General features: G+C 40.5%; 1 protein-coding gene and 1 pseudogene across 3 annotated transcripts in view; both read left to right on the top strand.

Moving 5' to 3' along the window:
* LOC133235259 (high mobility group protein B3-like) overlaps positions 1-26,111 on the top strand; it is a 56,113-nt pseudogene extending 30,002 nt beyond the window's left edge.
* The window catches only part of SYNPR (synaptoporin), a 298,386-nt gene that overhangs the window by 194,011 nt on the left and 77,270 nt on the right, over positions 1-27,105 (top strand). The gene's annotated exons all lie outside the window — the stretch shown is intronic.

Here is a 27,105-nt window from a genome sequence, read left to right as displayed (position 1 = left end):
ACTCTATAGTCCGTGGGGATGCAAAGAGTCAGACAAAACTGAGTGACTTTCACTTTTTGAAATTATGCAGCCCACTGCAATTTCTTGACATGAGTCCAGAAAGGTTTGATCAATAGTTTGATTCTTTATTGCCCTGAAATTTGAATACTTATAGCTTGGTGAAGTTAACATATTCAAAAAATTGATTTCTTATCTCTAGAGGATTGTGAATTTTGTTTACTCTCCTTGTGATATAGTAGGAGGTTCACTGTTTTGTTTGTTTTGTTTGTTTTTAACTTTTGGTCTGTAAGAGTTACTCATTGAAATACCTCCCAATTGCAGTTGGTTCTGTTCTGGGATATGAGAAAAGAGTGGCTGCAAGAAATATGTGTTAGGAATCCTGCAACCTTTGCTTTTCCAAGTCTGAGATACCTAAAGAAGTAAAAAGGCAGGAGTTGCAACAGAAAGAAAAAGACTGTATTGTGTGTATGTTTGTCCTGCGTCTTATTGTGTGAGGAGCTTGTTGGAATATAGAATTTTGGGCCTAACCCCAAATCTCTAGATTCCAGGTCTTTGGAAGATGGAGCCTGAGAATCTGGGTGGTTCATAAGGTTCCTGAGTAGTCCTGGTGTCAGAAAGGTCCAGATTTTAATGCCAGTGACTCTGCTCATTGGCTGGGATTTTCAGAGGGTCTGTTCTAAGGAAAGGATACTGAAATGCCTCCTGCATGTTGGGTTCTCAGTCCATCAGGCTGTGTAACAAGAAGACCAGGGGATTTGGATCCAGCATACTAACCCCTACTGTGCTGGGTCCAGCAGGAAAATTCTTCAGAGCTCTTAATTGTGATATTTTAACAAACGATTTTCTTCCTGTTGTTTAATGCAACTGGCGTCAAGGCTGCTTTTATCGCTTTGTTTTGCTAAGGGGAATGCAGGCATTTGTTTCTGCTTCTTTTCTTTTCACTTGGTGTACTATATTACACGTATTTATAGTCTGAGGAGGCAAGAAAGAGAACTAGTGCAGACTTGTGCTTTCAAGGCCTGCCATGTGGACCTGGGCAGAGACTTGTCAGGCCTCCAAATACGAGCCAGCAGGTTCTTTGTTTGCAAGTGGTTCCCATCTAAATAGCTCTTCTTAAAGGATAAAGCATGTTATCAAGGCCTAAGAAGTAATTATGAGCTCTCGAATGGACTTAGGTACTGTTTAAAAGCACCAAATGAAAGAGAAACTTAGAAGGTTTGTGCTCTTTAACTGGACCTTGGAGCCCTGGATAAACTTACTTTTTATGTTACAGCCTCTTGTTTTTACTTCATTTTTAAAATTACAGAAGTAATAGCTGCCCATTGTACAATATTCAAATAATATAGATATACTAAGGAAAAAATGAGAGCTATCACACAGCAGTCAATCCAGTTCTATCCTGTGCTGTTCTTTCAAGACTTTGCTAGACATATGCAAATATCTGAGATCTTTAGATTGCAAATGAGACCAGCCCAATTCAAAAAAAGAAAAAAGGAGGAATCTCTTGGCTTATATAATTATACTTACCTGAGTTGTACTAGCTTCAGGAATGGCTGGACCCAGGGTCTCCAGCAGGGTAATCTTTGTTTCTCTCATCTCTTGCTCAGCTTGTCCTCTTTCTGTGTGTCTGTCCCCTCAGTTGGCTTTCCCCATGTGTTGGGAAGGATAGCTATCTGCAGACCTGGATTTGCTCCAAATTCAAGACAAAATACTGTCCTATCTCCCTTCAAAAATGTGTAAATCCTAATCCTCAGAACCTGTCACTATGTTGTCTGACATAGCAAAGGAGAATTAAAATTGCAGATGGTATTAAAGTTGTTCATCAGCTGACCTATTGGCTTCCCTGGTCACTAGGAGTGTAAAGAGTCTGCCTGCAATGAGGGAGACCCGGGTTTGATCCCTGAGTCGGGAAGATCCCCTGGAGAAGGAAATGGCAACCCACTCCAGTATTCTTGCCTGGAGAATCCCATAGACAGAGGAGCCTTGTAGACCACAGTCCACAGGGTCACAAAGAGTCAGATACGACTGAGCAACTTCACTCACTCACTCATCAGCTGAACTTAAAATAGGAATATTATCCTGCATTATTAAGGTGGACCCAAAGTAATCACAAGGGTCCTTAAAAATGAAAGAAGGGTTAAGAAGAGTTAGAGTCAGAGGAGATGTGACCAAGAACGTGAGATCAGACAGAGAAAAAAATGTGAGAAACCTCACCCAAACATCTATTGCTGGATTTGAAAATGGAAAAATGGGACCGTGAACCAAACAAGTGTATGCCTCTGGAAGCTGGAAAAGGCAAGGACATGGATCACCCTCATCCACCCCAGAATCTCCAGAAGGGAACACAGCCATATTGATACGATGAGACTTTTGTCATATTTCTGATCTACGTAATGATAAGATAATAAATCTGTGTTCTTTTAAGCCACCAAGTATTTGGTGATTGGTTCTAGTAGCCATAGAAACCTAATATAGGGCCCCAAAGTCAAGATTTTGTTTCTCCTTAAAATCCAAATTGTTAAAAATCCATGGAAGACTTCTGACTAGCCTAGCTTGGTTTTCAGGCAACCTCCATCCCTGTCACAATGGTCAGCAGAACAGGATACAGTGATTGTCTAGATCTGATTATTCTTTATGGCAGGGAAAAGGGATCGACACTGGCAGCCCAGAAAAGAGATCAACTCAGAACTGCATAACTGGCGTGGGAACAGAGAAATTCCCCGAAAGAAAGCTTGTGTGGGTTTGTTGTTTATAGCTTGTTCTTCAGAGTGGATTTGTGAGACGTATTTTGTTCTATAATTTTCTTAATTCTCTTTACAACATATTTTGGAGATATTTCTGTTTCAATTTACTTAAATCCTACTTTGTTGTCTTTAGTAGCTGCCTGTTATTCCATTGGATAGACAAGTCAAACTGATTTAACCTGGTTTCCTGTTGATGGACATTTAAGATGTTTCTAATCTTTTCTTCCAAAGACTGAATGTACTGTCCTTCCATGTATCTCTGTGCATGTTATAGGACTTACTTTGTTTTGTTTTTTTCCCTCAACATTGGTAATGTGACAATGTGATGAAGAATAGAACAAGGATAGGTGTAGAGGGTAGAATAGTGCCCCCCCACCAAAAAAAAGATGTGCAAGCCTGAATCCTCAGTATTTGTGAATGTGAGCCCATTTGGAAGTAGAGTCTTTGCAGATGTAATCAAGCATCTTGAGATGAGATCATTCTAGATTTAGAGTGGGCCCTAAATCCTGTGATGAGTGTCCTTATTAAGTACAGAAAAGGAGAACACACAGAGACCATGGAGAAGGACATGTGAAGACAGACGCAGAAATTGGAATGATGCCTCTACAAGCCAAGCGATGCTAAGAATTGCCAGCAGCCACCAGAAGCTGGAGGAGAGGCAGCACTCTCTCACAGAGCTTCTAGAAGGAACCAGTCCTGCTGACACCTGACTTCTGATTTCTGACCCTCCAAATTGTGACAGAATGAATTTCTGTGGTTTTAACCCACCCAGTTAGTGGTAATTTGTTATGGCAGCCTTAGGAAACTAAAACACAGGTTGTGAAGGCAACTGGTTCTCCCGCTCTCCTTTGTTTGGCTTGTGGGCAGCTGTCAATCACCTGGGAAGACAGGAATGATAGGTCAGATCCCAAAAGCCATAAAGCACACAGGGATTATTTCTATGTCTATTTCTTGTGAATGTGCTTTGTGATCTTTATCTTCCAATGCCATTTTGTTTAAATTATGGAATTAGTTTACACTTCAGAGTCAGCTTCCAACGAATGTATCGAAGAGAGACAGACCCAGTGTGAAAGGAGTAGCAAAGAAAAGTAAAGACTTAGGCAGAATCCTCTCAGGTGATCTATAGCATCATAGATTTTTAGTGGTTTTGCATAAAGGGAATTAGTAAATAGAAGGAAGGGAAGGGAGAGAAGGAGGGAGGAGAAAAAGATAGATAAAGTAGACCCCGTAATGAGGACTAGTTGAGACCTTTGAATGCCCCGCTTGTGCTAAAGTTAAGCCCTTTATATTTATTTCACAAACATGGCTAAAAATGCTCATAATGTGCTTGGTGTCCAGTCCAGTGACACAAGCTGGCCATGCCTCCACTCTCACTACCCCCACTATTTCTCAGATTTTGAAATGTAATGAGCAATATCCCAGGCAAAGAGCTAGGAATCTGATTCTTTTTGATCAGTAAAGCTCTAAAGCCAAAACAAACAAACAAAAAAGTCAATAAGGCATACAGGTGTAATCACAGTACACAGGTGTGTTTACTGCACTGAACCGACATGTGGGAATTACCTTTGGGCAAGGAAGCTCCTGCTTGGTAATTGTCAGCTGTATTTTCAACTGCAGGCTTAAATGTTTTAGGGGAAAAGAAAGAAAGGGCAGATGTTGATATGCCTGTCTGGGGGCTGTATAATGTATCACTGCCTGTCCTTAATCCTGCTGAAGGAGACAGAGTAAGTCATGGAAAAAGGAACAACTCTAAGAAATCTCTGCCTATGGTACCTGCAAGACTGGACATAACGCCTGTCTTTGACTTGGCTTTTCAGCACATACATGACCTTGGCTCCTGCCACTGCCTCTTCTGACTTTTCCTCCCCTCATCAAGGCCCACTGCAAATTCTACCTGCCACCTCCCCCCACCTCCCTGGATATATCTTCAAGGGAACAGATCATAAATCTTATTAAATTGTAATAACTGATATTTATTGTAGGATAAGGCCACTAGGGACCAGTAATTGAATGAAGATGTAAACCAGTGTTAGTAAGAATCAGACCAACCAAGAATTGCAGCATCCCAAATAAGCATTTTTCTATTTTAGCATTTCCTTGAGCTTCTGATGAATAACTTTCTGCTCTTCGGATGCCTGAGACTTGCTCTTTTTATAGCCTCTGATGTGCTTGTTTTCTCGGTGCATTTAAATTGGGTCACAGGGCAGGAACTGGCAGTGGTCTAAAGCTTCCTCCAAGAACGTGCATCTGTGATTGTGTTTATAATGTTTTCCCTGGTACAGAGATAAATGTCACCAGGGATTCTGACTGGCAGGCCCAAAATCTAATGCTTTTGGAATTATGTGAGTTCCAGGGTTGCAGGGATCATCCTGCCTTCAAATATATAGAAAGCATAATTAAATAGATTAATGATGTAAGGTTCTAGAAACAATGTAGTGGTATTGAATTTCCCTGCAGCTTTCTACTAGTTTCATCATTCTTTTCCTCCTCCCTTCTCTATTTTTTCAATTTATGGTTTTTGCTTTCAGCCCTCAAAACCTCTGTGAGCTTCTGATATCTCAGACTCTGCACTGAACTTCTCATTTGGCCCCTCTTGTTACTGCCCCCTCTGTTAATTTCTTCTCCTCAGTATCCAAAGACCCCCTCATGCTTCTTAGATTAAATCCCCCACTGTTGTCATTGTCCTCCATACTTTGCTTAATTAGATAATATCTGAGACAGCTTTGAAGATGCGAGGTGCTGTCCCAGTGCTAAGTGGGATGGTTGTAATTATTCTCCTGAAGCCTTACATCACCATAATCAGCTTCTTCTCTCCCGTTCTTTTCCCTCTCTTAATCATCTGGGTATGAATAATGAATGCAATCTTTCTTTAAATGGAAGAATGGAAATATAGCTGAGCTCTTTTCCCCAGGTTTCCTGTTTGCAGAAATTGAGGTATATCCAAGTGCTTTTGGCCTGGGAAAAGAAACAGGGAAAGTTGAGATACTAGAATGTGAATTGTGAGTGATCACAGTCTTAAAGATTTTTTAAATGACTTCAGGTTTTATTAGCAAGCCAACGAAAAATTGCTGCAGAGGATTTGGATAATTCAGATATATCCATGTGCTTTTGGCCTGGGAAAGAAAACAGGGAAGGTTGAGACACTATAATGTGTTTCGTGAAAGATCATAGTGTTAGAGATTTTAAAAATGACTTCTGTTTTTATTACTAAACCAACAACACCAAAAAATTGTTGCAGAGAATTTGGATAATTCAGAGAATTGGATAATTTGGATAATTCAGAATTTGGATAATTGTTGCACACAGATGAGAAAACATATGACGTGTTCTCATATTCCAAATTTTGTGTGAAAATATATCCATATTAATCTATTTCCACACACAAAATAAACTCAACCTGAGCATAAATATTTTCTAACTTATGCTTAAATTTAATGCACTGTGAACATTTAAATTATATTTTATTTACATCATCATGACTGTAGAGCTCTCCATTACACGGACCATATAGCTTGCTTAACCAGTTCCCACAGGTGACTGATTAGTTGGTTTCCAATCAACAACTAGTCCAATAATTAATTGGACTAAAGTAAACAGTGCTGCAATCAACATCCTTTACACATGGCCAGCATACTTTTTTTTTTAAATAATTGTTTATTCAACAAAAATTTCTAAAGTTGAATTTGCTGCTCAAAGGATATGACAGTTTAGTTTAGTACTGAATGTTTAGAAAGACACCAAGAAGATGGTACTAACTCATGCTGCCCATCTTAGATGGGTTAGAAAAAGACATCCCATTTCAAAACGTCTCTTTCCTGGGCTTCCCAGGTGGCATTAGTGGTAAAGAATCCACCTGCCAGTGCAGGAGACATGGGTTCTATCCCTGGGTTGGGAAAATTCCCTGGAGCAGGAAATGGCAAACCCAATCCAGTATTCTTGCCTGAAAAATCCCATGGACAGAGGAGTCTGGCAAGCTACAGTCCAATAGGGTTACAAAGAGTCAGACATGACTGAGTGACTGAGCATGCACACACGGTCAGAGTATTTCTGTCCCGTCTTTCCTTAGCTTGGACAGCTAACGCTGGATTGGTCTTTCTGGATGGACATGCTTGGAAATGTCAGTTGTATTCTTAGACTGGTTCTAAAGAATGATCCAAGGCTCCTTGCATCACTCATCAGCAAGGTCCTGTATCCCTGGGAAGTCAGTTGTACCAGAGGCACATTCATGTTTAAAGAACTGCCCACTGGAGGCGGTGACTCTGGCTTTTTGACAGGTTAGAAGAGAAATTCTGAAGAAGGAAGAAAGAATGTTAATGCTTAGTGACCACCTATACAGTGCTTTGTTTGCTCTTGACCATCCTATAAGGGAGTGAAGTTTCACTTTCATTTTACAGTTGAGCTAGATTCAAATCCATCTCTGCTGCTGCCAAGTCGCTTCAGTCATGTCCGACTCTGTGCGACTCCAGAGATGGCTCCCCCATCCCTGGGCAAGGCAAGAACACAGGAGTGGGTTGCCATTTCCTTCTCCAATGCATGAAAGTGAAAAGTGAAAGTGAAGTCACTCAGTCGTGTCCGACTCCTAGCGACCCCACGGACTGCAGCCAACCAGGCTCCTCCGTCCGTGGGATTTTCCAGGCAAGAGTACTGGAGTGGATTGCCATTGTCTTCTCCAAATCCATCTCTGCTGCTGCTGCTAAGTCGCTTCAGTTGTGTCCGACTCTGTGTGACCCCATAGACGACAACCCACCAGGCTCCGCCATCCCTGGGATTCTCCAGGCAAGAACACTGGAGTGGGTTGCCATTTCCTTCTCCATGCATGTAAGTGAAAATTCAAAGTGAAGTCACTCAGTCGTGCCCGACTCTTAGTGATCTCATGGACTGCAGCCTACCAGGCTCCTCCATCCATGGGATTTTCCAGGCAAGAGTACTGGAATGGGGTGCCATTGCCTTCTCCAAATCCATCTCTACCTGATGCCAAAGAACATGGTCTTTCCCCCACTCTGTAACTCACTTTTGTAGTTTAACTGCTCAGAGCAGAGTTCCAAAAGCCATGAAGAGTCTGACTCTCACTTAGGTCTATTTATCGTCTGTCAATTTTTTCTCTTTCTTTAAATATCAGTTTGGCACATATTTAGCTTTCCTGGTGTTAGAAAGCAACAATTCTCTTGTTTTATATATAGGTCATGTTTTCATTAGAATCCTTGATGTGTTAGAGTACTCTTTTTCTCTTTGCCCCAAAATGTAATATATATTCATGAAGACTTTGAATAGTGTTATATATGGGATGTCATTTAACCTGCCTGGCAAAGTCTGTGTATAAAAGCAGGAGCTACTACTTGGAGGGTATTATCATCCTGAGTCAAAGAGAACATAAACTGTGAGCTTTAGAGTGATCTTTCAATCTATGTATTGACTGAATTCTTAAGGAAAATTCTGACATCTCTAGCTGCAGATGTTTTGTAAACCAAACAGTGAATTAAACAAGTCTGTTTCCATAAGCTGAGGACTCTAGCAAAGATGAGGACTACGTAGCATGGGGTTATCAGCACAGATTGGCAGCTTTGGGACTGATCTTACTTCTCAGTCTCAGTTTCCTTTGCTGTATTATGGAGGATAATAAGATTTTCTTGGAGAATCACCCTAAAGGTTAAATGAGTTAATGTGCTTTCAAGTACTTAGTAAGGTGCTTGGCACCTGGTTTCAATCTTCATGGATCATCATAAAGGAAAAGATATTTTAAGAAGCAGAAAAAAAATCATACACTAATTGAATTTTTACTGGAAAAGAATTAAAGGGCTGTAAAAATGGACTCTCTTTATGTAGAGGTCAAGATATACCATCCCCTTTTTCTTTCTTATAAAAAGTGCTATGAAGAGCTCAGAATTACTTCATAAATGTAATTTATTTAATTATAGGAGAAATTCTTTACTTCTTTTGGAACCATTTTCCCTCCACCCCCTACCCAATTTGAGAATCTGATGAAACTGTGAATTCTCCTTGGAAACAGGCACATTCATGTCACATTTTGCAACTTCAGGGGCACCCATCTATTCTAGGTTAAAACTGCCCCCAAAACATAGAAGTTATAGGATGCATTTTCATTTATCTGAACAGGGTCAGGAGAAAGAGGTCTCTAGTTGGGAATACTCAACCCCAAAGCCAGAGATTCTAATCATTGCTGTGTGCTGGATACATTCTGTGCCCTTGAGCACTCATAATGTAGGAAAGAAGACAACAGGAAACGAATGAGTGCAGTGCAATGTGGCAAGGGTGACAGTAAAGTGTGTACTGAAAAGAATGATTTCATGATGCAGACTGGGGAGGGAAGGGCTGAAAACAGTATGAGAACAGTGTTTCCTAGGCGGATTTCACAGATGTAGCCATGGCCCAGGGCCTTTCAGAATCTTGGGAAATTCTAGGGACCATGTGGCATATATTTCATCAAAATCAAAGTTCTGGATCACAGGTAACTCAAAGAATCCCCTGTGTCCTCTCCCATTAAGAGTGATTCCCTTCTCTGGACCATAGTGCCTGCTCCCTGCTGGGCTCTCTAAGGCTCTGCCTCCACATGGTTACCCAATTTGCTCTTTTCAGTCTCTGCTTATATATTACCTCCTCAGAGAAGCCCTCCCTGACCTCTTTATCTAAATAGTACCCTGATTCCTCTCCATCTCTTTGCCCGGCTTCATTTGCTTCATAGTTTTTCGGTTCAGATCAGTTGAGTTACTCAGTCATGTCCGACTCCTTGCAACCCTGTGGACTGTAGCATGCCAGGCCTCCCTGTCCATATCCAACTCCCGGAATTTTCTCAAACTCATGTTCCATTGAGTCAGTGATACCATCCAACCATCTCATCCTCTGTCATCCCCTTCTCCTCCTGCCTTCACTCTTTCCCAGCATCAGGGTCTTTTCAAATGAGTCAGTTCTTCACATCAGGTGGCCCAAGTATTGGAGTTTCAGCTCTTGCATCAATCCTTCCAATGAATATTCAGGACTGATTTCCTTTAGAATGGACTGGCTGGATCTCCTTGCAGTCCAAGGGACTCTCAAGAGTCTTCTCCAACACCACAGTTCAAAAGCATCAGTTCTTCAGCACTCCGCTTTCTTTATAGTCCAGCTCTCACATCCATACATGACTACTGAAAAAACCATAGCTTTGACTAGATGGACCTTTGTTGGCAAAGTAATGTCTCTGCTTTTTAATATGATATCTAGGTTGGTCATAACTTTTCTTTATAGCTTTTAATATGGTATATTTACTGTTCAGCAGTTCATTTTCCATTTTCCCTAATAGAGTGTGAGCCCGTAGAGGTGGGACTGTGTCTCTCTTCCTGATTGTCATGTCCCAGCTGCTAGTCCAGTGCCTGATAGAGAGTGGATGCTCAGTAGATATTTGTCAAATAATAAATTTAATAAGGTTTTATTCTCACTGTATTCATAGGTATGTTTGTTTTGTATTAAGGGCAAGTAATACTAGACTTCTTTTTTTAATTAATTTATTTTTTATTGAAGGATAATTGCTTTATAGAATTTTGCAGTTTTCTGTAAAATCTTAACATGAATCAGCCTTGGGTATACATATCTCCCCTCCCTTTTGAAGCTCCCTCCCATTTCCCTCCCCATCCCACCCCTTAGGTTGATACAAAGCCCTGTTTGAGTTTCCTGAGCCATACAGCAAATTCCCATTGGCTATCTATTTTACTTATGGCAATGTAAGTTTCCATGTTACTCTTTCCATACATCTCACCCTCTTCTCCCCTCTCCCCATGTCCATAAGTCTATTCTCTATGTCTCGTTCTCCATTGCTGCCCTGTAAGTAAATTCTTCAGTACCGTTTTTCTAAATTCTGTATATATGCATTAGAATACAGTATTTATCTTTCTCTTTCTGATTCACTTCACTCTGTATAATAGGTTCTAGGTTCATCCACCTCATTAAAACTGACTCAAATGCATTCCTTTTTATGTCTGAGTAATATTCCATTGTGAATATGTATCACAGCTTCACAGCAATCCAAGTCTATGCCCCAACCAGTAACACTGAAGAAGCTGAAGTTGAACGGTTCTATGAAGACCTACAAGACCTTTTAGAACTAACACCCAAAAAAGATGTCCTTTTCATTATAGGTGACTGGAATGCAAAAGTAGGAAGTCAAGAAACACCTGGAGTAACAGGCAAATTTGGCCTTGGAATATAGAATGAAACAGGGCAAAGACTAATAGAGTTTTGCCAAAAAAATGCACTGGTCATAGCAAACACCCTCTTCCAACAACACAAGAGAAGACTCTATACATGGACATCACCAGATGGTCAACACCGAAATCAGATTGATTATATTCTTTGCAGCCAAAGATGTAGAAGCTCTATACAGTCAGCAAAAACAAGACCAGGAGCTGACTGTGGCTCAGACCATGAACTCCTTATTGCCAAATTCAGACTTAAATTGAAGAAAGTAGGGAAAACCACTAGACCATTCAGGTATGACCTAAATCAAATCCCTTATGATTATACAGTGGAAGTGAGAAATAGATTTAAGGACCTAGATCTGATAGACAGAGTGCCTGATGAGCTATGGAATGAGGTTCGTGACATTGTATAGGAGACAGGGATCAAGACCATCCCCATGGAAAAGAAATGCAAAAAAGCAAAATGGCTGTCTGAGGAGGCCTTACAAATAGCTGTGAAAAGAAGAGAAGCGAAAAGCAAAGGAGAAAAGGAAAGATATAAACATCTGAATGCAGAGTTCCAAAGAATAGCAGGAAGAGATAAGAAAGCCTTCTTCAGTGATCAGTGCAAAGAAATAGAGGAAAGCAACAGAATGGGAAAGACTAGAGATCTCTTTAAGAAAATCAGAGATACCAAAGGAACATTTCATGCAAAGATGGGCTCGATAAAGGACAGAAATGGTATGGACCTAACAGAAGCAGAAGATATTAAGAAGAGATGGCGAGAATACACAGAAGAACTGTACAAAAAAGATCTTCATGACCCAGATGTTCATGACGGTGTGATCACTGACCTAGAAGCAGACATCCTGGAATGTGAGTCAGGCGGGCCTTAGAAAGCATCACTACGAACAAAGCTAGTGGAGGTGATGGAATTCCAGTTGAGCTATTTCAAATCCTGAAAGATGATGCTAGTAAAAGTGCTACACTCAATATGCCAGCAAATTTGGAAAACTCAGCAGTGGCCACAGGACTGGAAAAGGTCAGTTTTCATTCCAATCCCAAAGAAAGGCAATGCCAAAGAATGCTCAAACTACTGCACAATTGCACTCATCTCACATGCTAGTAAAGTAATGCTCAAACTTCTCCAAGCCAGGCTTCAGCAATATGTGAACCGTCAACTTCCTGATGTTCAAGCTGGTTTTAGAAAAGGCAGAGGAACCAGAGATCAAATTGCCAACATCCGCTGGATCATGGAAAAAACAAGTGAGTTCCAGAAAAACATCTATTTCTGCTTTATTGACTATGCCAAAGCCTTTGACTGTGTGGATCACAATAAACTGTGGAAAATTCTGAAAGAGATGGGAATACCAGACCACCTGATCTGCCTCTTGAGAAATCTGTGTGCAGGTCAGGAAGCAACAGTTAGAACTGGACATGGAACAACAGACTGGTTCCAAATAGGAAAAGGAGTTCGTCAAGGCTGTATATTGTCACCCTGTTTATTTAACTTATATGCAGAATACCTCATGAGAAATGCTGGGCTGGAAGAAGCACAAGCTGGAATCAAGATTGCTGGGAGAAATATCAATAACCTCAGATATGCATATGACACCACCCTTATGGCAGAAAGTGAAGAGGAACTCAAAAGCCTCTTGATGAAAGTGACACTGGAGAGTGAAAAAGTTGGCTTAAAGCTCAACATTCAGAAAACGAAGATCATGGCATCCAGTCCCATCACTTCATGGGAAATAGACGGGGAAACAGTGGAATCAGTGTCAGACTTTATTTTTCTGGGCTCCAAAATCACTACAGATGGTGACTGCAGCCATGAAATTAAAAGACACTTACTCCTTGGAAGGAAAGTTATGACCAACCTAGACAGCATAGTCAAAAGCAGAGACATTACTTTGCCAACAAAGGTTCGTCTAGTCAAGGCTATGGTTTTTCCTGTGGTCATGTATGGATGTGAGAGTTGGACTGTGAAGAAGGCTGAGCGCCGAAGAATTGATGCTTTTGAACTGTGGTGTTGGAGAAGACTCTTGAGAGTCCCTTGGACTGCAAGGAGATCCAACCAGTCCATTCTGAAGGAGATCAGCCCTGGGATTTCTTTGGAAGGAATGATGCTAAAGCTGAAACTCCAGTACTTTGGCCACCTGATGCGAAGAGTTGACTCATTGGAAAAGGCTGATGCTGGGAGGGATTGGGGGCAGGAGGAGAAGGGGACGACAGAGGATGAGATGGCTGGATGGCATCACTGACTCGATGGACGTGAGTCTGAGTGAACTCTGGGAGTTGGTGATGGACAGGGAGGCCTGGCGTGCTGTGATTCATGGGGTTGCAAAGAGTCAGACATGACTGAGTGACTGATCTGATCTGATCATAGCTTCTTTATCCATTCATCTGTCCATGGACATCTAGGTTGCTTCATTGTTCTAGCTATTGTAAATAGTGCTGCAGTGAGCAATGGGATACATGTGTCTCTTTCAATTTTGGTTTCCTCAGGGTATATGCCTAGAAGTGGGGTTGCTGGGTCATATGGTGGTTTTATTCCTAGTTTTTTGAGGAATCTCCATACCGTCTTCCATAGTAGCTGTATCAATTTACATTCCCCCCAACAGTGCAAGAGCGTTCCCTTTTCTCCACACCCTCTCCAGCATTTATTGTTTGTAGACTTTTTGATTAGAGCCATTCTGACTGGTGTGAGGTGATATCTCATTGTAGTTTTGATTTGCATTTCTCTAATAATGAGCGATGTTGAGCTTCTTTTCATGTGTTTGTTAGCCATCTGTATGTCTTCTTTGGAGAAATGTCTATTTAGGTCTTTTTCCCACTTTTTGATTGGGTTGTTTGTTTTTCTGGTATTGAATTGTATGAGCTGCTTGTATATTTTGGAAATGAATCTTTTGTCAATTGTTTCATTTGCTATTATTTTCTCCCCTTCTGAGGGTGACAGTTTGCTTATAGTTTCCTTTGCCGTGCAAAAGCTTTTAAGTTTAATCAGGTCCCATTTGTTTACTTTTGTTTTTATTTCCATACTCTAGGAGATGGGTCATAGAGGATCTTGTTTGATTTATGTCACTGAGTGTTCTGCCTATGTTTTCCTCTAAGAGTTTTATAGTTTCTGGTCTTACATTTATGTCTTTAATCCATTTTGAGTTTATCTTTGTGTATGGTGTTAGGAAATGTTCTAATTTCATTCTTTTGCATGTAGCTGTCCAGTTTACCCAGCATCATTTATTGAAGAGGCTGTCTTTGCCCCATTGATTTTCTTGCCTCCTTTGTCAAAAATAAGGTACCCATAGGTGCATGGGTTTATTTCTGGGTTTTCTATCTTGTTCTATTGGTCTATATTTCTGTTTCTGTGCCAGTACCATACTGTCTTGATGACTGTAGCTTTGTAGTCTAATCTGAAGTCAGGAAGGTGGATTCCTCCAGTTCCATTCTTCTTTCTCAAGATGCTTTGGCTTTTCAGGGTCTTTTGTGTTTCCATGTGAATTGTGAAATTTTTTGTTCTAGTTCTGTGAAAAATGCCATTGGTAATTTGATAGGGATCACATTGAATCTGTAGATTGCGTTTGGTAGTATAGTCATTTTCACAATATTGATTCTTCCTACCCAGGAACATGGAATATCTCTCCATCTGTTTATGTCATCTTTGATTTCTTTTATCAGTGTCTTATAATTTTCTGTGTCCAATTCTTTTGTCTCCTAAGGTAGGTTTATTCCTAGATATTTAATTCTTTTTGTTGCAATGGTGAATGGGATTGATTCCTTAATTGCTCTTTCTGATTTTTCATTGTTAGTATATAGAAATGAAAGTGATTTCTGTGTATTGCTTTTGTATCCTGCAACTTTGCTAAATTCAATGATTAGCTCTAGTAATTTTCTGATACTGTCTTTAGGATTTTCTATGTACAGCATTATGTCATCTGCAAACAGTGAGAGCTTTACTTCTTCTTTTCTGATCTGGATTCCTTTTATTTCTTTTTCTTCTCTGATTGCTGTAGCTAGGAATTCTAGAACTATGTTGAATAATAGTGGTGAAAGTGGACATCCTTGGTCTTGTTCCTGATCTTGGGGGAATGCCTTCAGTTTCTCACCATTGAAAATAATGTTTGCTGTAGGCTTATCATATATGGCCTCTACTATGTTGAGGTAGGTTCCTTCTATGCCCATTTTTTTGGAAGAGTTTAATCACAAATGGGTGCTGAATTTTGTCAAAGGCTTTTTCTGCATCTATTGAGATTATTGCATGGTTTTATCTTTTAATTTGTTAATATGGTATATCACATTGATTGATTTGCATATATCAAAGAATCCTTGCATTCCTAGAATAAACCCAACTTGATCATGGTGTATGAGCTTTTTGATGTGTTGCCGAATTCTGTTTGCTAAAATTTTGTTGAGGATTTTTGCATCTATGTTCATCAGTGATATTGGCCTGTAGTTTTCTTTTTTTGTGTTGTCTTTGTATGGTTTTGGTATCAGGGTGATGGTGGTCTCATAGAATGAGTTTGAAAGTGTTTCGTCCTCTGCAATTATTTTAAAGAGTTTTAGAAGGATAGGCATTAGCTCTTCTCTAAATGTTTGATAGAATTCTCCTGTGAAGCCATCTGGTCCTGGGCTTTTGTTTTTTGGGAGATTTTTGATCACAGCTTCAATTTCAATGCTTATAATTGGGTTGTTTATAATTTCTATTTCTTCCTGGTTCAGTTGGGAAGATTGAACTTTTCTCAGAATCTGTCTATTTCTTCCAGGTTATCTATTTTATTGCCATATAGTTGTTCGTAATAGTCTCTTATGATACTAGACTTTTAATTCAAGATAAATGGTCTGCTTTTTAAATGAGTTGGTATCAGGAAAAGGGGAATCAATTTAGAAAAGGATATTAAGTAAATGAAAGCATAAGTGGTCTACAGATGTGACTCTTGAGAGTGATGCCAGTGACTTGTGTTTGGAAAATACTGGTCTAGAAACAGATCAGGAAACAAAGAAAGAAGCACCAAGCCTAGAAGTAAGAGGAATATTATCTTAAATTCACATCAGCATACTGAATGGTAAACTTTGCCTGCCCACAACTGTAGTCTCTCTTGCAGTGTTGAGGTACTGTTCATCTGGCATTTACTGAATATCAGCTATGAGCTCAGTGTGGAGGGGAGTAAATGTGATGAAAAATCCAATCCTGTCTTCAAAAGTGAACCTCGGAGATAGAGACATGGACACCATGATTGTAGAAATCAAAATGTGATCAGTGCTATAATAAAGGTCCAAAGAAGCCATGGAAAAGTAGCATTTGTTTCTCTGAAGGTAATCAGGAAACCCTTCTCTGAAAACAAGAAATTTGAACAGGGCCTTGAAGAATGGGTAAGATTTCAATCAGCAGAAATGGGGCCAAGGCACTTCCATGGTGGTCCAGTGGTTAAGACTCTGCAGTTCCAGTGCAGGGGGTGCTGGTTCAATCTTTGGTTGGAGAACTAAGATCCCACATGCCGCACAGTGTGGCCAAAAGATTTTTTAAAAAAGAAATGGGAGCCAAGGCATTCCGGACAAAGGGACTGCTGAAATAAAGCCAGGCAGAAGAGCAGCAAATAATATGGGGACATGAGCTCACAGGGCACCGTGAAAAATATATCTGTGGACTTCAGAGGAAAACTGCTGTTAGCACTTCCAGTCTACCTGCTTTTATCTCTTTTTGTAAAGCTGATGCCACATACATTGTCTGAAAAGTATTTCAGGTGATTGTGTCCATGTCTTCACAGAAAGGAGCTTCATGGCTCCCCTGGTGGCAGTGGTAACTCTGATCCAGGGAGATCCCATATGCCTCAGAGCAACTGAGCCTGTGGTGCACCCCAACTATTGAACCTGTGTTCTCGAGCCCAGGAACCACAACTACTGAATCCTCTGGCAGCAGCTTCTAAAGCCCACACACCCTAGAGCCCGTGCTCCACAATAAGAGAAGCCACTGCAATGAGAAGCCCGCACATCGCAACTACAGATTAGCCCCTGCTCACCACAACTAGAGAAATGCCCACGCAGCAACGAAGACTCAGTACAACCAAAAATAAATAATAAAATTTTTTTTCAAAAGAAGAAAGGAGCTTCAAGAAGCCATGTGTGCTTCCAAATAACCAACCTCAAATCCCCTCTTTCCTGAAAAGAAAATACCTAGGAAACCCCATCCTTTGTTTCCGTTGTAAGCATGCAAGTAGTGATCAATCATGGCTTTGGATTTGCACTAAAGGGATGCCTGTCTTTGACTAGAAACTCCAGAAAATGGGGGCATCACTTGTCAGAACCCTGAGAAGCTCTGTGGATCAGGAGCTGCTCTCCATCAGCACCAGGAATACAAATAAATCTACCCATGAAACTATCAAGAGTCCACATCAAGCACAAAGGCTCTTAATGAAGTCCTTCATCTCAAAGGAGAAAAGAATCCTTGAAAAGAGATTTCCCCTGGTAGCCAAATGCTTAAGCCTCCACCTCCCTCTCCCTAGAAACCCCCTGTTGGGTAATTAATGTCTTTTGCATGGCTTTATCCTGCTACTTTGCAATACCACACCCCCCCATGTGTCAAGCTCATGACCTTAGTGATCATTTTTTAAAAGTTAATATGATCTAATCTGCCACTTTATCTTCCCATTGTGCTTCAGAGCTAACATCCTACTTAATTTTATCAAAGGTCTTTGTCTCGAGTTACAGCTTGGAACAGAAGATTCTAGGAAGGACGTTATGATGTTAAATAATGCATAAAGAAATGAGCCACTCTTCCCAGTGGTTCAGAAGCTCATGCTGATTCCTAGCTCTTGCCACATGCTAATATCTCATTTGAGAAAACTTCCACTTTGAAGAATAACCACAGGAGAGAAAGCTCTCTCTCTCTCTCTCTCTCTTTTCTTTGTCTCTCTACCTCTGTCTCTCTCTCAATTAAAAAGCAATCCATGAAGTGAATCTCTCTCTTGATCTCTTTGTCATTAACATCTCATTTTAAACCAGAATGCCCTTCACAGAATGTTAATGGCTGTTACACCATGTTAATTCGGAGTCAAATAAACTTTAGGGAAAACTGAGTTAAACCAAGTTGAGTAGGTATATTTACTGAGGTCATGGGATGAAGCTTTTAATAGGTGCTCTCCACCACTAATGTTCAAGAGGGCTGTGTAATTTGCATCATTTCTCAAAATGAGCGTTTCCATGGAGCTCTTTTTTGATAGAGTATCTGGAGAGACACACATTCATCCTCTAACTGTTAAAGTAGCAGAAGAAAAAGAAAGCCTATATTGAAAACAGATGCTCAGATGTCCCTCTGAAATTCCAGCTTCCTGGGCAGATACCATTGTTGCCTGAAAAACTGCTGGGTAGGCCAAGTAGGCATTGTGTTGAACTGGGCAGAGAGGTGGAAATATGGGAATACACCCTGCATTTCCCAATCTAGCTTCCCTCCAATCTTCTCATCCATGTAATAGGTTAATACCTTCCTCACAGAACTGCTAATAGAATCGTCAAAATGACTAATCTGGAATAATGTAAATAAAAACACTCAGCTAAGCAGCCGATGTGAAGCATACATTCAGTGAATGTATGCTATGCTGGTATGTCAAGGTTCTCTAGGGTCAGCTTCTCAAGTATTACCATCTATGCAGTCTCACAGGCGCTTGTTAAATGCAGATTCTGATTTTGGTATGGGATGGGTGCTAAGATTCTCTGAATTTATTCTCCTAATTTGAGAACTGTATTTTGAGAAGCAAGCATCTCAGAGATGTAAAAGGAACCAGAGTCTCAACTTTTAAAGTGTTATAATAAATTACTATATAATAAATAAAGCTACCTAAATGGCAAGCAGAGTTCTGGTACAAATGATTCACTTTGGAAGACACTGTTATTCTCACTCCCTTCAGAATGATGGGTGACTTTTCCCCTTGAACTGACTATGAATGATGAGTAGACTTTGAGCAGACTTGGGGGTCACAGGTTCTGGCTGTGCCAGGAAGGTGGCACCCTCCCAGAGGTGAAAGAGCATATGAGGAACTTAGGAGATGCTCAGGGAGTGGTGAGGAGGAGGCAGGTATAAAGTGGACCATAAGTTTCTTAGTCACAAGTATCAATAATATACAATCTAGATGAGTTCTGAGCAAATGTATGAGTTTCTCAGGGCTGCTATAACAAAGTACCACAATCTGCATGACTTAAAACAACAGAAATGTATCATCTCACAGTACTGGAGTCTAGAAGTCTAAGATCAGACTGTCCATAGGAAAATTTTTTGTAAAGTGTCTACAGGGCCATGCTCCCTCTGAAATTTGTAGGGGAATCCTTCCTGGCCTCTTCCTGACTCCTGGCAGTTTGCTGGCCATCCTTGGCATTCCCTGGCTTATGGCTGCATAACTCAGTCTCTGCCTTAGTCATCATGTGGCATTCTCCTGTGTCTCTGTCTTTATGTGGCCATCCTCTTATAAGGGCACCAATCATATTAGATCAGAGGCTCACCATACTGCAGCATGGCCTCATTTTAATTAATTACATCTGCAGTGACCCTTTTTCCAAATAAGGTTACAGTCTAAGGTACTGGGGGTTAAGAATTAAGCATACCTTTTGTAGAGGATTCAGTTCAACTCATAATAACAAATACATTTGTACTCATTGGGCCCCAGCAATCTCCTGTGTCCTGTCAGATGAAATTCAGAAGTGACTCTTTTCCACTGAGCACTGGGAACAAAGGAATGTCCATAGAGCTGAAGACCTCTGCCTTTTCTGTCTTCACCCCTTCCCAAGTAGGAAAAGATCTTCAGAACATCCTAGGGGTCATTGAACTAAGCTGAAAATTCAGGTCCCTGAGGCTGGGAAAAATCAGGGCAGCATTAGAATTCCCACTGAAGCCTTATGTCTCTTTTCTGCCAACTTCTGCAGGAATGTTATGTCATTCCCACGGAGCTTCTGCTAGTGCATCCCCCAGAAGCACCCTCCCTAATGTGTTCACACAGCAGGGTCCAATAAAATAATGATGTTACAGAGTCTTTCTCCCTGGACTCTGTGAGAAGCAATGGCCAACCGTTTTTTGTTTTGTTTTGTTTTGTTTGTTTTTTCCCCCTTTGCTCTTGTCCAGTGGAAGCCTAGTGAGAACACTGACCACAATGTGAAGTTTATAGGTAGGTGCAAGTGGGTACAGGGCTACTTATTTTACCAAATTGAATTGTTGTCTTGAAAAAATGAGATCTTTAAAGAAAAGAAGTGACTTTATCTCTTTTAATTATATACTTTCTGACTTCGTAGATGAATTCATCGTCACCAAGGTATACAACATTTTGTAGTCCAAATAACACTGCTTCCTAATGTCTTTGAGGTTAGCAGTGTGAAAGGGGCATTTCACGTAAACCCCCTGCCAGTATGGCCATGCGCAGTAATAAGTTTTTCAAGCCTGTTCTGTCAGGCCGATTGTCCATCCCAGGTTTTTACAGAGCATCCATTCTCTGTTAAAATGAAGAACGTTGGCTGCATTATGTGGACAGAAGAAAGCAATAAAAGGACATGAAAGGAATATCTGTTTTCAAGGCAGCTGAGAACAAGTTGCAGGCTTGGTGTAGCCGCTGTCCCCATTTGAAGAAAATAAGCCCAAGTGGCTGTGTGGAGGTGGTAGTTCATTTTAAGCCATATTTAAAGACTGCTTAGAGACACACTGGCCCCAATCCAGACCATGGTCAGTCGTCTCTTGGTCCCACCAATTAAAATGAGGCAGACACTAGGCCCCGGACATATTAGGCACAGACCAGCAAGGTTTGACATCCTTGTATTCTCAGTCCCTGTCCTAAGCAATTTAGTACATTTCCCAAGAAGGCATAAACCTTGGAAACGGTAATATGCCATGCTAAGAGAAAATAAACGATCCTCTGTGGGCTAGGCTTAATTTTGCAAACTCCATTTCCTGGAGATAATTGGCCACTGGACACTTGCAGGAGGATTAGTTGGCTGAAAGTTTCATCTCCTCCCCTGAAATCCTCCCCAATCCTTCCAGCCTGAATTAATCTTCTCTCCCTTGTGCTCGTGTAGCCCTTGATCTCTACCTCAATTGTGACTCTTATCACAGCCTCTGTGGGCATTAGCGCTATTTCTGTGTGTCTTATCTCTCCTACTAGACTCTAGGCTCTCTAAGGAACAAGACTCCATCCTAGTAATTCTTGTATTTATAATATCTAGAACAGGGCAGGTATGTCCTCATTAAATATTTATTGAAAAACTGAAGGATGGATGGGAAGAGGATTTCCTGGTTTTCTCCATCATTATCAAATGTCACTTTCTCCTATCACATGTGGTTTCAGTCAAATCCTTTGGAGGAAAGGTCTGGAACACTTGAAAGATTCTGAAACTTTAAAGGAATAGGAGATCGAGAATGGACTTGTGGACACAGTGGGGAAGGCACAGAGTGGGACAGATGGAGGAAGTAGCATCAACATATATACGCTATCATGTGTAAAACGGATAGCTGCTGAGAAGTCTCTGTATAACACAGGGAGCCCAGTCTGGCACTCTGTGATGTCCTAGAGGAGTGGAGTCGGGGCAGGGGAGGAAGGCTCTCGAAAGAGGGGATATATGTATAATTATGGCTGATTCACATTGTTGTACAGCAGAAACCAACACAACACAACAACAAACCAAAATTTTTTTTGTAAAAAAAAATTTTAAGTGGGAAAAAAAGGAATAAGAGAATTTCAAGGGAGTTTGTGATGAGTCTTTTTGAAGATTAAATGAGTTAACAGAAACTGGCTATAAGTAGCTCTGCTTCTTTTGGAAGGTCTGGGCGTGCACAGGGGCTGGAGGCAGACTATGTATGCCTAGGAGTTTGGAGGCTGCAAGAATACGATTTGCCTTTGAGCAACAAGTGAAGTAATTTATTGGAAGGTCTTAGGGAAGTTCACATAATGAAAGGAAATACAGAGGAACTGGGCTCCAGAAAATACAGGAAATGGGACAACTCAAGACATATATACAGTTGAAACTAAGAAATGACTTTAATTTATAGTCAAATCTGTGCATTGCTTTGGAAATGATTCAACTCAACCCCTCATCCCATTCTTATATAATACCACTCAAGAGCCTAAATCCAGAAAAATAATCTATTATAGTTGTCTAAATTGGACCACACACACACATCCTTGGCTTAGAAATGTTCCTTTTGAGGAAGAAATGCTGTCTCTCAAAGAGATGTGATTCCTCAAAAGAAACCAAGGTGCTACTAATAAGAGAAAGAAGAATAAGTGCTTGTCAACCAAAGCACAGCTAATGCCCGTTAAAGTTTACCTTGGAAAATGTGCAAATCAGAAAACCACTATAAGGGATGAAACTCCCTTAGAGCTAATGGGAAAGATGAAACACTAGAAAACTTCTATTCGTTAAGTAAATTAGACTTGAAATTCCAGTACAAGATGTTTGGACAAGTGCTTTCAAATAGTTTATTCATCATTTGTGTTGCCCACATATTTCAGGAGTTTTTTTTTTTTTTTTTTCTTTTTTTTACCTATTACATTTCTTAGGAAGCCTTCTTTTTTATAGAAAGATGAAAGGGCCAACCTTGAAAGAAGTCATCAAATAATGAATAAATCAGAAATTTGAATTGATGGGAGCATTAAGTTAACAAAGTCTGTCAATGTTTTTCTGTTTTCTCATGTGGGTATGGGACCAAGTTACAGCTAGGAGGAAAGATGAGCCAGCTGATTTTGTTTAGTGAAATGGAACTTTAGGGATTGCATTATTCCATTTCCAATTTCTTTAATTAACATGTGAAAATTACATTTTGTCAACAGATACTCATAGTGTATCACCTACTAATATTCTCATGGTAAAAGTAAATAGAAAAAGCTAACATCTAAGCCTTTGAAGTACTTCTGTATATCAGATACTCTACTCAGACCTTTTACATGCATTTCTCATTTAATGTTTATAAGAACTCAGTGAAAAGAGGTACTCTCAGTGTTAGGAAAATAAGAATCAGAAAAATTATATAACTTGCCTAAGATTACACAACTAAGTGGCAGAAAATAAAGTAATAAAGTAAAATCAGAAAATACTGATGAGGAAAATGAATACACTATATATACGTTAATACATATAATTATAAAAATAACTGCAGAATTTATTTTCTGAATTGTTTAGATGAAATATACTTACAATATGCTGCTGCTGCTGCTAAGTCACTTCAGTCGTGTCCAACTCTGTGCGACCCCATGGACGGCAGCCCATCTGTCCCTGGGATTCTCCAGGCAAGAACACTGGAGTGGGTTGCCATTTCCTCCAATGCATGAAAGTGAAAAGTGAAAATGAAGTCGCTCAGTCGTGCCCGGCTCTTAGCGACCCCATGGACTGCAGCCTACCAGGCTCCCCCGTCAATGGGATTTTCCAGGCAAGAGTACTGGAGTGGGGTGCCGTTGCCTTCTCTGTACAATATGCTACTTATGTGAAATATCTAGAATATGCACATTTCTAGAAATAAAGTATATTAGTAGTTTCCAGGGGAAAAAGAATGGGAGGATGGAGTGTGACAGCTCATAGGTAGGAGACTTCTTTGGGGGGTGAAGATGTTCTGAAATCAGACAGTGGTATAGGTTGCTCTGTGAATATACTAAAGGCTATATAAATATTAAAAGCCAGGATGAATTTTGTGGTATTATATTATGGTTAATTATGTTTCAGTCAAGCTGATGCTTAAACATAAAAACCATGATCAGTCATTATCTCCCTGAGATGGTAAGTTTGTAGAGTGATTTGTAGTTCTCCAAACTTATTATTTTCATGCATTTCTATAACTTTACTCTTTGTCTACAAAATTCTTCCCACTTTCCCACCCAACCCCTTTCCTGCCTTGTAAATTTCTTATTCCTCTTTCATGAACTGACTTAGATTTCATCTCTACTAGGAAATCTCCCTGAATCCCTAGTTCAACCATGAGCTGCATTTATCTGAAGGTTCACATTTTCTTTCCAGTAAAGATCATATTCCATGGTAATTATTTGTTTATGCATCTGTGTCCCCACTAGTGTATAAGCTCCTTAGGTATTTGTGTTTTGAGGCATGTTTGGCCGGTAATAGGTACTTAGAAATGTTTACTGAATAAATAAATGCATGAATGTTTAAAGATAGAAAATTTAATGTTTCCAGGTTGAAGGATTCTGTGATATCAAGGTATTTTCTGATATCAGAAAGTGTCTTGGATTTAAACCTGAAATGCTTGGTATGATGAATTGAGATTACCTACGGAAATTCATGCTACAATGAATATTTGTTTGCCTCCTAAATGTGAGATGCTAGCTCAGTCCTCACATGTCCCAGGATAAGCTGAGCTCCCTAAGAGAAACAAATAAGTCTCCCTACCTCATGGAATTTGTGTGTGCATGCTCAGTGGCTCAGTCATGTCTAACTCTTTTGCAGCCCTGTGGACTGTAGCCTGCCAGACTTCTCTGTCCATGGGATTTTCCAGGCAAGAATACTGGAATGGGTTGCCATTTCCTTCTCCAGAAGATCTTCCCGACCCAGGGATCAAACCCACATCTCTTGTATTGCAGGCAGATTCTTTGCCACTGAGCCACCTGGGAAGCACACCACGTGGAAAATTCTTGTACAATTAACAAACTATGTTGCAGGACTCTAAAATACTTCATTGGAGTAATTAGCCTTGGTTGTCAGTAATCCAAGATATTTAAAGCTTTGAATCCTGGGTCTCTTGTGGTGGGAAATAGATCCTTTGGTGAATAAATTTTATCCAGATTACTGTGCTTCCAGAACAATGTCTCAGTGCTCTGCTACTGAAACATACTGTGGTTTGAAACATTTGAACAAAGTTATCTCATCAACAAATGTATTAGGAGTGTGCATACAGACTAGCGAACAATACAGTCCAGATGGCCAAAGGTGATCCCAAGAAACCAAATGGCAAGATGTCTGCTCATGCCTTCTTTGTGCAGATGTGCAGAGAGGAACATAAGAAGAAAAACCTGGAGGCCCCTGTCAATTTTGCTGAATTTTCCAAGAAATGCTCTGAGAGGTGAAAGACCATGTCTGGAAAAGAGAAGTCTAAATTCAATGAAAGGCAGATAAAGTGCACTATGATCAGGAAACGAAGGATTATGGACCAGCTAAGGGAGGCAAGGACCCTAATGCCCCCAAGAGACCACCGTATGGATTTTTCCTATTCTGCTCTGAATTCCACCCAAAGATCAAGTCTACAAACCCTGGCATCTCTATTGGAGATGTGGCAAAGAAGCTGGGCGAGATGTGGAATACCTTAAATGACAGTGAGAAGCAACAAGGCAGCAAAGCTGAAGGAGAAGTATGAGAAGGCTAAAGGGAAGTTTGATGGCACCGAGGGTCCTGCCAAAGTTGCCTGGAAAAACATGGAAGAGGAAGATGAAGAAAATGAGGAGGAAGTGGAGGAGGAAGAGGAATAAAAAAATTGTTAATCTTTCGCCTTGTGAATACCTTCGAGTAGGGAGCGCCATGATTGACACACCTCTCACCCAAGATGTGTCTGTTCCCATCATTAGGTTTAATACCCAGTTGGCTCATGATCATATCGTAGTCTCTCAAAGTGTTCTAGCAATTGTCATTGGTTTACATGAAGTGGCCATGTGTGTCCAAAGCCCCTGGAAACTGTATCAAAGTTGTACATATTTCCAAACATTTTTAAAACGAAAAGGCTCTCATGTTCTCCTCACTCTGTGCACTTTGCTGTGGTGTGACAAGGCATTTAAAAATGTTTCTGGGTTTGTTTGTTTTTTTTAATTTGTAAGGTGGTGTGTTAATTCTATGGTCATTGGCTAGAAATCCCGAGTTTTCAACTGTACATATCTATAGTTTGTAAAAAGAACAAAGCAACCGAGACACACTCTTGATTCTCCTTGCTTGGTACGGAGGCTGTCGGGGTGAAGCCTTCCAGAGGGGCTGTAGCTCAGGGCATACACCGTAGGGCTGGACCTGTGGACACTGCGGTGGGCATGCATTTAGCTTCAGGTTGTCTTGTTTTTGTATATAATGATATAGCATCCTGCAGTCAGCTGGCATGAGAAGTGTTTTGGATCCTTTTTAGTTGAAGTGTGGTAGTTTTAAACTGTTTTTCTTTGAACAAACCATAGAACTCTTCATTGTCAGCAAAGCCAAGAGCCACTGCACCAATAAAGTTCAAGAACCTTCTGTACTAAACATGATCTGCAATGTTCTTTTTTTTTTTTTTTGTATGTTTAGAATGTTGAAATGTTTCTGAAGTTAAATAAACAGTATTACATTTTAAAAAAAGTATACATACAATGAATTTTGATCAATAAGATTTTTGAACTCAAATCTTATATAAGCAGCTGGCGGCATCTGAGAGATAAGAGATCACCATCAGTGAAGAAAATAGACCCTCAAAACATTGCCTTCATGGAGTTTATATTATAGAAGTGGAAGAAATGTAAGGGGAAATAATTTCAAGCAGAGAGAATAATTAGGATAAAGGTGATGTCTGATAAGTCGAAGGAGAACAGGATAACCAGGGCATAATGCATATGAGAAAGCAGTGTGATCATTAATATTATTCCCCCAGACAGACTTACTGGTCACGATTATTTGTCCCCTTCCCCAAACTACTTTTTGCAATGTCAGTCACCATGGTCACATGAGACAGAGTATATTTCCCTGCCCATTGATGTTTAACTTGTTAGGTGACTTGCTTTGGCCAATGGAATGTGAGCAGAATGGTGTGACATTGTCCAGATGAATCCTTAACAGACATGGCATATTCCTGTCTGCCTTCCTGTGCCTCTGCCATCAGCAAGAAAAGGCCTGCAGGTAGACACGCCCCCACTTCATCCTGACTGCCAGAATTAACGTGGCAATGGCACCCCACTCCAGTACTCTTGCCTGGAAAATCCCATAGATGGAGGAGCCTGTTAGGCTGCAATCCATGGGGTCGCTAAGAGTCGGACACGACTGAGCGACTTCACTTTCACTTTTCACTTTCATGCATTGGAGAAGGAAATGGCAACCCACTCCAGTGTTCTTGCCTGGAGACTCCCAGGGATGGGGGAGCCTGGTGGGCTGCCGTCTATGGGGTCGCGTAGAGTCGGACACGACTGAAGTGACTTAGCATAGCATAGCATATGAAGCAGAGCTACTCCAGCCAGAAACACAAGGGCAGCAGTAGGTGGTGGTTGTTATAAGCCTCTGAATTTGGA

Source organism: Bos javanicus, chromosome 22, assembly GCF_032452875.1.
Source record: "Bos javanicus breed banteng chromosome 22, ARS-OSU_banteng_1.0, whole genome shotgun sequence".
Lineage (NCBI taxonomy): Eukaryota > Metazoa > Chordata > Mammalia > Artiodactyla > Bovidae > Bos > Bos javanicus.
Note: the sequence above shows the minus strand (reverse complement) of the source record. Positions and strands in the feature narration are given on the sequence as shown.